This window comes from Zootoca vivipara, chromosome 3, assembly GCF_965207765.1.
Source record: "Zootoca vivipara chromosome 3, rZooViv2.hap1.1, whole genome shotgun sequence".
In the NCBI taxonomy this organism is placed as follows: Eukaryota; Metazoa; Chordata; class Lepidosauria; order Squamata; family Lacertidae; genus Zootoca; species Zootoca vivipara.
In genome coordinates this window covers 70,269,236-70,280,656 of record NC_142586.1, presented here as the reverse complement: position 1 = coordinate 70,280,656, position 11,421 = coordinate 70,269,236, and positions in this window count along the sequence as shown.

Below are 11,421 nucleotides of genomic sequence, written 5' to 3'. Positions count from 1 at the left end.
TGCTATGGTTTGTTTTTTGATTCCTTACCCATTTCAGTCTGCAGTCCTTTATACCAGTTGTAGCTAGCCCATATCTTTCTCACTAACAAAAGAATTCTATAAATATGAGACCACCACCCAATGGGTCCCTGCTGCTTACAATTAATTCCTCCCCATCTCTTAAGTTTTTATAATATACAGTACTGGGGTTTTCAGCATCAGTTCCTGCAGTGCCATAATCTCAGAGACATTTCTGTTCACACAACATTGCTGCAGGTGCACTTTCATGTTGGATGCATTTTGACACCTGACCCCAATCTCAGTACTTTTCCAAAGCATGGTGGCCTTTGCATCATATCTACAAGTGGTTTAAAGCATCATGTTATGGCTCAATTGTTGTTTAGCTCTTAAACAACAGGTGCAAGATTAAGGATCAAGCAGCATGTTGCCTCAGTGTGTGCAAAATAGTGTTCCTGCCAAAAAATAGACTCCTTCGGAGTACTGCATCTTAACCATTTAAAATTAAGTGGCTTCATGTCTTATTGATAAATTACTGTATATGGGATAGAGACATTATATTCAGAAGAATATTCCATCAAATCTTCCTTCCAGTTCCTCTCTATGGGTTGCACCCAATGCTGTGTAAGCAGAGTTCCCTTTGCACTATAGGGAGTTCCCCTTCCTCTCCTCTTCCTTCAGACCCCCCAATATCTGATGCAGAGGGTTCCCCAACCTTCTGAAGCAGATTTTGAAGATGCAAGGGGGAATGCAGGGGAGATGAAAGGGAAGTTCCCTTGTGAAATTTTCTGCACAAGTGAAAGAGCGGTGTTGGATACAGTCCTTTGGCCAAGCCCCTTAGTGATCATATGGTGCCCTCCAGAGTTTGTTTGACTATAACTCCCATTAGCCTCAGTCAGCATGATCATTGGCCAGGGATGACAAAAAGATTAGATCAGCAACAACTGTAGAACACCACATTGGCTACCCTGTGCCTGCTGTAAATAAGGCTAAGTGTGTGTATGCATGAAACACATGTCCTTCTCCTATGACTCCATCTCTCCTATTTTTCTCTGGTCTCCACTGTGTTGAATTGTAGATTGTTATGAAATAAGACTTACATAGGTAATATGCTTATGCTGCAATCCAATACATGTTTAAAGGTAAAGTTACCCCTGACCGTTAGGTCCCGTCGCGGACGTCTCGGGGGTTGCGGTGTTCATCTTGCTTTACTGGCAGAGGGAGCCGGCGTTTGTCCGCAGACAGCTTCTGGGTCATGTGGCCAGCATGACTAAGCTGCTTCTGGCAAACCAGAGCAGCGCACGGAAACGCCGTTTACATGTTTACTCAGTAGTAAATCCTGTTGAGTTCAGCGGGATTTGTTGCAAAGTAGGTGTGTACAGTATAGGATTTTATCCTGAATTTTCAAAGTACTATAATCCTCCTGATGGGCTTTATAATGGCAGTAAAGGAAAACAATTCACTTCAATACTTGTTCTTCCAGTGTTTTCCTTAAACATTTCCCTCTTTTTTCAAACACATTTATCTTATTGACCTTGCATCATCCAAATACACATTGTTAAATGATTAAAGCTTGTCAAATCCCAGTAGATGATGTTCAGGTATAGCCTGTAGTATTGCAACCCTTTTCATGCAGGGTTTTCGCCATTAATAGCAGACTTACAGACCAAAACTAAACATTCCCAATGTTAGAGAAAACTGCACCTGGAATCATAGAATTGTTTCTGCCCCTTAAAGATGCAAAATGGTAACCTTAACAGCATATGATTGCAACACCCTTCCTCTTGCTACATAGCTACTTGATCACCCAATGGAGGGCCATTTCACACAAAATATGTCCTTCAATTTGACTATGAAGGAATTTTATGAAACTCAGCCATATGTTCCTGGAAGACTGCTAATCATAGATCTGCAATTGCAAATGATTCTTTATGGGCAGTACCACAGATGATGGCACCCTCTGGAAAACAAGGGCAGTGATTATGTTATACAAATTGCTACAATAGAGGATGAGTGTGAAACTACGGTACACACTTGTGAACTAGATTTCAAAAAGGAGTGAAACATGGGGGCATTTCCATGCTCCTAAATATAATACGGGAAGCAGTCCTAGAGGCTGCAATGAGCAAAAATGGAAGGGGCAGATGGTGTTAGACATAGGCAAATGTTTTCTCTTTTCCTGCTGCTGAATATAAAAAATGAGATACACTGTAGATCAATGACAATGACAATGTAGAAAAGGCAATTAACTACAGTCAGCAAATGGCACTAGACAATGGGTAGATGGTGATGGATTAACAATCAATTAAAGGCAGAGAGGAGACCATCTGTTAAAAATGGTAAGAGTGAATGTTTAGTTGATTGATACCAATGAAGAGCTAGGTATAAGATAGTGAACAGTATTAACAGTGGGCAGGTACTCTGCACCTGATCTTAGCAGTCTCTCAGAAGAAGGAGAGTGTTTGAAGAAATGCATGCAAAAGGAGTATGAGGCAAATAGTTAAACTACTTCAGGAAGAGGGAGACTTGAAGGTCATCTCATTAGCTCTAACGGGCCAACACACTAAAATATCTTATGATAAAGAACTTTTGTGATTATTATTTTTTAAAAGTTGTGACAGCAGTGAAGACAGTTCTTATGAACATATTTTAAAGGTGAAAAATATGCAAGGCATCTAAAGGATCTCTGCCTTTATGGATGGCTCTGTAATAATGAAAGGCAGGATTTTAAAATAAGTTAGTTAGTACCTCATTTGGAGGAATCTAAACATGCAATTGAAATGTAGTGGAGATCAGAATGCACAAATATGTTCAGCTCTCATAATCTCATTGGAGATTCATCAAGCATACATGGTTCCTCTTGCTTATTTGACAAAATAGGATAAGCAATGAGAAAGGTGGCATACTGTTGGCATGCATAAACGAAAGAAACATACATGACTCCAGATGTGTGAGCAAAGAAGCCTGAAAGAAGCTTTCCATTACATAAGTTGGACATCTATGGTTACAATCCACAAATTCAACAGAATGTGTAACCCGTTATGTTCAGATAGTCCCAGTTCACAAAGGAGAACAGTCACCAAGCAACCCAAATTTTTCGCTGCACCTATATTTGCTTCATTGGTTTATATCTGTAAGCCTCTTTGAGCCCAGTGCTATAGGGTAATCTAGAAATATTGTTTAATATTATATGTTCCATACTGTTGTTTTTATTTTGTTTTGTTTTTATTTAATGTAAGCTGTCCTGGGCAACTGGAAGGGGGGGGGATACAAATCCTCTTAATAAAATCCATTAACTTTGCTGCCATCTTTCTGTCTGTTTCTCTCTTTCTTTTTCCATCTGCTTAATTTCTGCACCTGCCTCTATTATCCAGTTTGCCCTAACCACACTTATGTTGCAGTTATGGCCCTGTAAAAAAATAATTTCATTTGAGCCCTGCCTATAGTAAGAGACCAGATTGGAACTCTTAAGATTTCCATAGGCCAAAGCAACTTAAGGACAACCAGACATTTGCCTTTCATTTGAAACACCGAGGAATTATGGCCTGTAATTCAGTGGCAGAGTACACGCCTTGCATTCAAAAGGTTGCCATATGAGCAGGTTTAGGTCAAAATTAAACACTTTTGAAACTCCATGCTTATACTTCTTTAGCTGAAGTTACTGAGTGGCTTGTTGGTGTCACAGATAGTTTTTGTGACCACCATTACCTAGGGCTTATTTTAAGCCATAGCTCCCCAGGATTCATGTCCTATTTCCATCTCAGGGCTCAGACATGAAAAATGATGTAATAAGAAAGGAATGCCTTTCCCTTGCTACTGTGTAATCATGGCCAGACGGTCCCCATGAGTCTAGGATTAGGGGGGCAGGTTTACAGGTCATTGGTCAGGACTTCAAACCACACATCACATGTGAGAACCTAGCAGCACCTCTCTGTTTAAGAAATGTGTATCATATTTCCAAAGTAGATCTTCATACCTACTGGGTGGCAAATTTATGTGGGGAGATGCACTTATGAGAGGTTAAGCTCCCCCAAACTGCTACAGTAGCTACTTTTGAGAAAGAAACCAAATCACCCTTTTATGTGGCAAAATTTCAGCTATCATATGCTTTTAGCCCCCAAGAAAAGAGAAGCAGAATTCATTCAATTTATAAGAAGCTTATGATGTCAGTTGTGAAATGTCAACAGATAGCAACTTAGTCTAATCCCCAAAAGATGACCTACTTGAAGATGTTTGACAGCCTATGCAATCTCTTTGTGCAGAGTCAATGAATGTCACTTAAAGGAGCTGAATTTCAAATGTATCAGATTTTGTACCAGCCACTATATTATTATTGGATCCCATTTTAACTTTGTCTGACATTTTAGGGCAGAAAGAGTGCTAAAGAGGACATTATGTTCAGCCACTGCAAACTCTGCAGGATTCCACCTCAAATCTCTCATGTATCTCTAGCATGTTCACATCTATTACCAAAGACTTGAAATATGAACTTCATTATTACATTTAGAAAGAGCCTGTTGCCTGGCTGTGAACGGTCCTGAATGTCACAGATTGAAAATCTGGGTGTCAGCAAGCAACTTATCAGCAAGGTAATCAAACTGGGAGGCTATCATGCCATCAAGCTGGCAAGCAATGATGGACAGCTTGAACACAGTTGATACTGAATCACCATGCCAGAGTTAGAATTTATAATGAAATGTAGGCTCCCTAGCTGGAATGACATCCTCTGGTCATCTGAAGTGCAGAGGAAAAGCAGGCTAGCAGCAACCTACATTGGCAATGCAGCAAGGAAGGCAGCTGAGTCCTTCCATACCATTAGCCCCAAACTGAGCTCTCTGGTGCCTTATACATTATATTAGGGTTGACAGCTTTATTCCTGGTTGCTTTGTTACGATTGGTTACTGCATTTGTCCATATCCTGTCCTCCAATGAGGATTAAGAGCACTGGGAATTGTAGCTCTGTGAGAGGTAAACCATAGAACCCAGGATTTTTGGGGGAGGGAGATATGCATTAAATGGATGGTATATAACCAACATAAGTTGCTGCCTGTTGAGATTTCATAACTAGAGAAGAAGAAGAAGAAGAAGAAGAAGAAGAAGAAGAAGAAGAAGAAGAAGAAGAAGAAGAAGAAGGAGGAGGAGGAGGAGGAGGAGGAGGAGGAGGAGGAGGAGGAGGACGGCTAACACCAATAAAATTACAATAAGACATAAAAGAAAAGAAAACAATTAATTAAAATACAGATTAAAATACAATTTTAAAATTCAAAATGCAGCCTCATTTTAAGTAGTCCATAAATCAAAACCACGAGGGAGGAAAACACAGGGGTCAGACTGAATCCAACCCAAAGGCCAGGCGGAACAGCTCTGTCTTGCAGGCCCTGCGGAAAGATGACAAATCCCGCAGGGCCCTGGTCTCCTGTGAAAGAGCGTTCCACCAAGTTGGGGCCAATACTGAAAAGGCCCTGGCCCTAGTAGAGGCCAATCTAGCCACCTTATGGCTCGGGATCTCCAGAATGTTTGTGGACCTTAAGATCCTCTGCGGGGCATACCAGGAGAGGCGGTCCCGTAGGTACAAGGGTCCCAAGTTAGGGGCAGTTTGTTTTCAAGCATCATGCATTTGATAGAGTGCAGTGGTTTTCATGCCCATTTTTCTCCCTCATTTTAAACAGGATTCCAAATATTCTACTCTGTGGATGTTCCTGTCAAAAATAGTGCTTTCAGGGCAGCTGAAATATTTCATGACTGACTTTAAATCTTTTTTTTTTAACCTGTCCTTTTCTCTGTCCTTATTTTCCTTCTCTGCTGCTGATTTGGCGCCATTTTTTCCTTGTGGTTATGTATTGTCTTCTTCCTTGATTAATTGACCTCCCTGGAAATCACATAGTGATGCAACATAGCCAGATTTGGCTTGGTACAGCTACAGGCATCGCTGAGGACAAATAAAGCCAATTCAGGCTGCCTGCCCTCACTCTGAATATGCAGGCATTTTCACCCCCTTCCAACAGCAAGCAGGAAAGAAGGGCAGACTGGTGGACAGAAAGGATTAGACTGGACAATGAAACTGGGGAGGGGGGGATGTTCAAGAAAAGCACCTTCAGCTTTGAGGAGGTCTAATCCTGGATACTAAATGACCTGACTGTTCCGCCATTGCTTCACATCTCCTGTTCCACCCACACCTGGCCATCTGTAAGCAGCCTTGGGCTGCTCCAGCCGTGAAGTGTAATTTTGCTGCATGGCACAACCTCCAGTTAGCTGTGCTTAGAACATTCTGGTGACAAGCTCTATTCCTTCCACATGGAAGGAGCAAGTGTGATCCTTCGCTGCCAAGCTATTTTGTAAACATACATGTACTGCAAATCTGTTTCACTCAAATATTTCCAGAATATGCTTATTTAAGAAATCATGGCAAATAAGTGATTGGGCCTGAGACGATTACATAAAAAACACTGGAAAGTGGCTTAAAAAAAAAAAAAGGCAACCAGTTGAATAAGCACAGTCGGAAAACACCCAGAACGATTACTGTTCTCGATAAATATTACAATAACTGTTGGAATAAGCCATTACATTGAGGAGGGTTATTAAAGTTATGTGGATTTTTTTTTTTTACATCTGGAGAAAGATACAGTGGAACCTCGGTTTATGAACACCTCGGTTTACGAATTTTCGGTTTACGAACGCCGCGGACCCATCTGGAACGGATTAATTCACTTTCCATTACTTCCAATGGGAAAGTTCGCTTCAGTTTATGAACAGACTTCAGGAACCAATTACACCCATGCTTTGGGTTAAGTACACTTCAAGTTGAGTACTCCGCGGACCCATCTGGAACGGATTAATCCACTTTCTATTACTTTCAATGGGAAAGTTCGCTTCAGTTTATGAACGCTTCAGTTTATGAACAGACTTCCGGAACCAATTGTGTTCATAAACTGAGGTACCACTGTATTGGTATTTATATTGGTGTTAGTGCGTCAGATAGAAAGGCTGTAACATATTTTAATATATACAAAACCTAGGTGATATATATAATCTATCACGTGTCTGCACAACTTGTGACCCGCCAAGCTGAAGCGGCCAATGGGAATGCCATGAGACTCTGGAGCTTTCTACTTCTTTGATCTATAGATTTACTTCCTCCCAACACTACACCTTTCCAGTCTTTGTGGACTGTCCCCTACCTGCTGTGTAATTACCTCCAATAGATTTTGTAGAAATGTTTCCATATCCAGGTAAGACTGGCATCTTGGCTGTGTACACCCCATACAGTGGTACCTTGGTTCTCAAAATTAATCCGTTCCAGAAGCCCATTCTAAAACCAAAGCGTTCCAAAACCAAGGCGTTCTTTCCCATAGAAAGTAATGAAAAGTGGGTTTATCCATTCCAGACTTTTATATACAACCCCTAAAACAGGAATTTACTATCTAACAAGACCATTGATCCATAAAATGAAAACAATAAACAATGTACGTACTGCAGTCACACAATCAATCCATCAGTAGCCAAACTGGGTTCCACACAGTCACAAAAACAAAACAAAAAAGCCACAAAAACAAAAACGCAAGATAAATAGCAAAAACAGACAGACCTCAGCGTAACACTCAAAATGGAAATGTGGCACTCAAAACGGAACACGTTCGGCTTTCAAAAAGGTTCACAACCATAACACTTCCGGGTTTGCCGGGTTTGGGTTCCAAGTTGTATGAGTACCAAAACATTTGAGAACCAAGGTACCACTGTACATTTAAAGCACGTCCCCCCACCAGCAAAGTATCCTGGGAACTGTAGTTTGTTAAGGGTGCTGGGAATTTTACCTCTGTGAGCGTAAAACTACAGTTTCTAAGATTCGGAGGCAGGATGTGCTTTCACATACATGAGTGAAACAAAACCTGAGATCTCAGCTATAAAATAATGTGCCTGGGTGGGTGGGTGGGGGATCATAGTCTTATTTGCTAAATAGATTTACCTTCTGCCTTGTTGCCAGCTGCTTGATTTCCATGGTCTAGCTGAGATCAGAGAACCCGTTATTATCCTCCAGCCTTTGTGTAATCTTCAGGTTTGGCTTTCTGTTACTGTTTACTTAAACCAGCGAAAACCTGCTTATTGTTTGTGATTATCTGTGCGCTCTGAAAAGGCACCAAACGTAAAACTCTGTTATTATTGTAGACACAAGACAGCGGGGGGGGGGGGGAGGGGTTAAGCTTTTCATTCTTAAAACTAGTGTAATTTATGGCAAGAGATTATTATGACCCTATGCAAATCAGAACATCCCTGACGCCTTACTTTCAGGGAAGATATATAGGAGAGGCCTTCACTCGTGATCTTTTTTCTTTTTCTTTTCTCTCCTGCAGCTTCTTAGTAGGATTCCCTACCCCAGTCCTGCAGGTTTGGATCCTCTTGATACAATTTTATTTTCTGTCTAGCAGTGTGGCCTATATAAAGCAGCAGATGAGGGCAAAGAATAATGACTTTACCTGGTGACCCATTACAAGGTACATAGATTCCATGTTTATTTGAGCTTTGCATGGGGAGTGCAAATTGGATCTCTTAGGCATCGGATGCATCTTCTTCAGTTTTATGGATTCACTGAAGACCTTTAAAAGGTCAGGCTTTATATTTCCTCACATTTAATATATTCCTTTCACATGCACATAAAGAAGTGCCCTTCTTTCACCAACGTATGCAATGAACTAGGGATGATAAGTCAGAAATCGAGGAGATCATCGATATAAAACCTCCTAATAAACTTTCCAGAAACTAGAGCCAAGGATGCATTTCTCAAAAGGGAATGTGTCTTTTTCCAAGAAAATTGCCAGAATGCTTTCTTCCCATTGGAAATATGCACTGATTTAATAAGCCGTTGAATGGATTGGGGAAATATAAGATTAGATCAAGAAACAATTGTGACTCAGAAACAGTTGTGACTCAGAAATAGATCCGAATTTTTTTATAGCAAAAACCAAAACTGATACAAGACCAATCTTGAGGTTCAGGCACACCCCAATCAACATTTATCAGTAGCCTCATCAATATTATTAAATGAGAAGAAAGAGGGGGTGATTCATTTCATTGCTGCCAAGTTATCCCTTTTTTACAGGGATTTTCCCTTATGCTGAATAGGCTTCCTCGCGAGAAAAGGGAAAACTTGGCAGCTATGATTCATTTACAAAAATGAATGGGAACAGATCGATGAGCAACCACATTGCCTGAAAGAGAATAGAGTCAGACTTTTCATTAATTAACAACATTTGCCATTCCCACTTTTTATTAATTAAAGAATTGCTAGATTACTGTACTGTAGTCTGCAGGATGATTTTAGCATTGTTCAATGCTCATCACCACATTCCTTATTACAGCTTGTGATTATGCAAATATTTCACTCTTCTGAGTTAACTCTGAGTTAACTTCTGATTTAGTCATACGATCATTCAGGGGGTTTCCAATCTGTGTCAGAGAGGCTTAATTTGGACCATTAAGTGACCCTTAAATCAACTCTCTTTGCATTTTCTGCTTCTGCAATTTGAGTGCAAAAGCTCTTCATTCAGTATAAAATTAGATCTGTTCTGCACATTAACAGCATTCACAGAGTACAAGAGAGGCTCGATGGTGAAATGTGAAGATACCCACTGATTTCTTTTGATAGATTGGATCAACGTATCCAAAATTGAGATTGGTATTTGCTTTCATCTTTACACTTTTTCTCCTCCTCAGACAGTTACATGCTGGAAGGGATCTACAAGTTAGCAGTGTTCATAAAGTGGTTGGAACATCTTTCTGTCCTGGCATTAGACGCTAGGCCTTGTTCATTGGCTTCCTATAATTAACCAAAGAGCAGACTTACCTTGGAACAGCTTCGGGTACAACTTGCAAATCATGCAGTCATATCATCTTTTCCATTTTCTTCACTGTCATAATGTGGGAGGAATGGTATGAAACCTTTCACCAATATGTTGATGGATGATGTGATGAGTTATTTTTGAAACACACCCCAACTCGGAGAAGGAGGAGAACAGGTTGTTATTTCTGCCTATTAATGAATTGCAGTCATTTTCTCATCTGCACTTATTCCCTCCCAGTACAAGCACCTGCTTCTAAAATCTACTTTCTTGATCACTCTCTGGGTTTAATTTACAGTGTGATCCTATGCATGTGTACTCAGAAGAAAGTCAGTTTCTGTTCATTGCGGCTTACTTTCCGGAAAGTTCATAGCATTGCAGCTTTAGTGCCACAAATGGAAGCTTTGCTTTGTTACTTTGTAAGTTACTAGCTGGCCCTGCCACATGTTGCTGTGGCTCAGTCTGTTAAATGGAGCCTCAGAGTCCCCCTTCAGACTTCCCTCACCTTCAGCAGTCCCCCTGTTTTACGCGTGTTATGTTTACACAGGCACATCCCTGTGACTCCCCCCACCCTGTTCTGACCCATTACCTATCCCACCCCCTCCTCTCCCCATCCCCCACCCAGGCAAGCCCCCACCTCCACTCGGCCTAGCCTGGAAAGCGGCCTAGTCTGCAAAGCCAAGTCGAGATGCTGTGGAGAGGGAAGCTTTCCTAGGTGCAGTACCAGTGTAGCCGTCACTAGAGGGCGCTGGTTTGCAACCTCTCCTGTGCTCCCAGCATGCACTTCCGTATGATTTGTGAGTTCTGAAACACGGGGTTTGGGGTTTTTTACGTGGCATAGGTGACACATCTGTCTTTGAAAATGGTATGGGGTCACTCGGGTAGTCACATTTGACTTTGTGTCCAAATTTCAACGCTATCGGTCAAGCGGTTTTGTTGAACATTGGAGACGAAGGAACATACCCAGTTTACATTTATATATATATATATATATATATATAGAGAGAGAGAGAGAGAGAGAGAGAGAGAGATCACTTGTGGGGTACAATGTGAGCATAGTCATGACTGATTAGTATCCTAGAAGGGATATTCTGGAACTACGGTGTTATTCTGTGCTATGGAGTCTGAGAAAATATTTCACATCAATTATTTGGGGGCATTTATGCACCGAGATAGAATTTCTCACCTGCTTGAGTGTATGCCACCTGGCTAGAGATGAGAAGTCCCACAACTTATTGGAAATATTGATTGGAGCTAACAAAAATCTGACTGACTTGCATTTTCATTAAACCAGACCTCCACCTGCCCTTTCAAGATGGAGACAGACACTGCTTTCAGGCACATGTCTGACAGCAACTCCAATAAACACCTTACAATCATGTTTGCTGCAGGTATACTAGCATTACTGCAGAAAAAGCCCGGGCACTATTCCAACTAGACAACTTTTTCTCAAAAGAGATGATTTATTCTGCATTTTCATGCATTCATCTCTTTTAAAGAGCAAAATGCAAATAGCCCTTCTTCATTGTCTCACTGAATTAACCAATGCTAACATTTCAATATAAAGCCTGTTTAATAGGCCATAACTTGA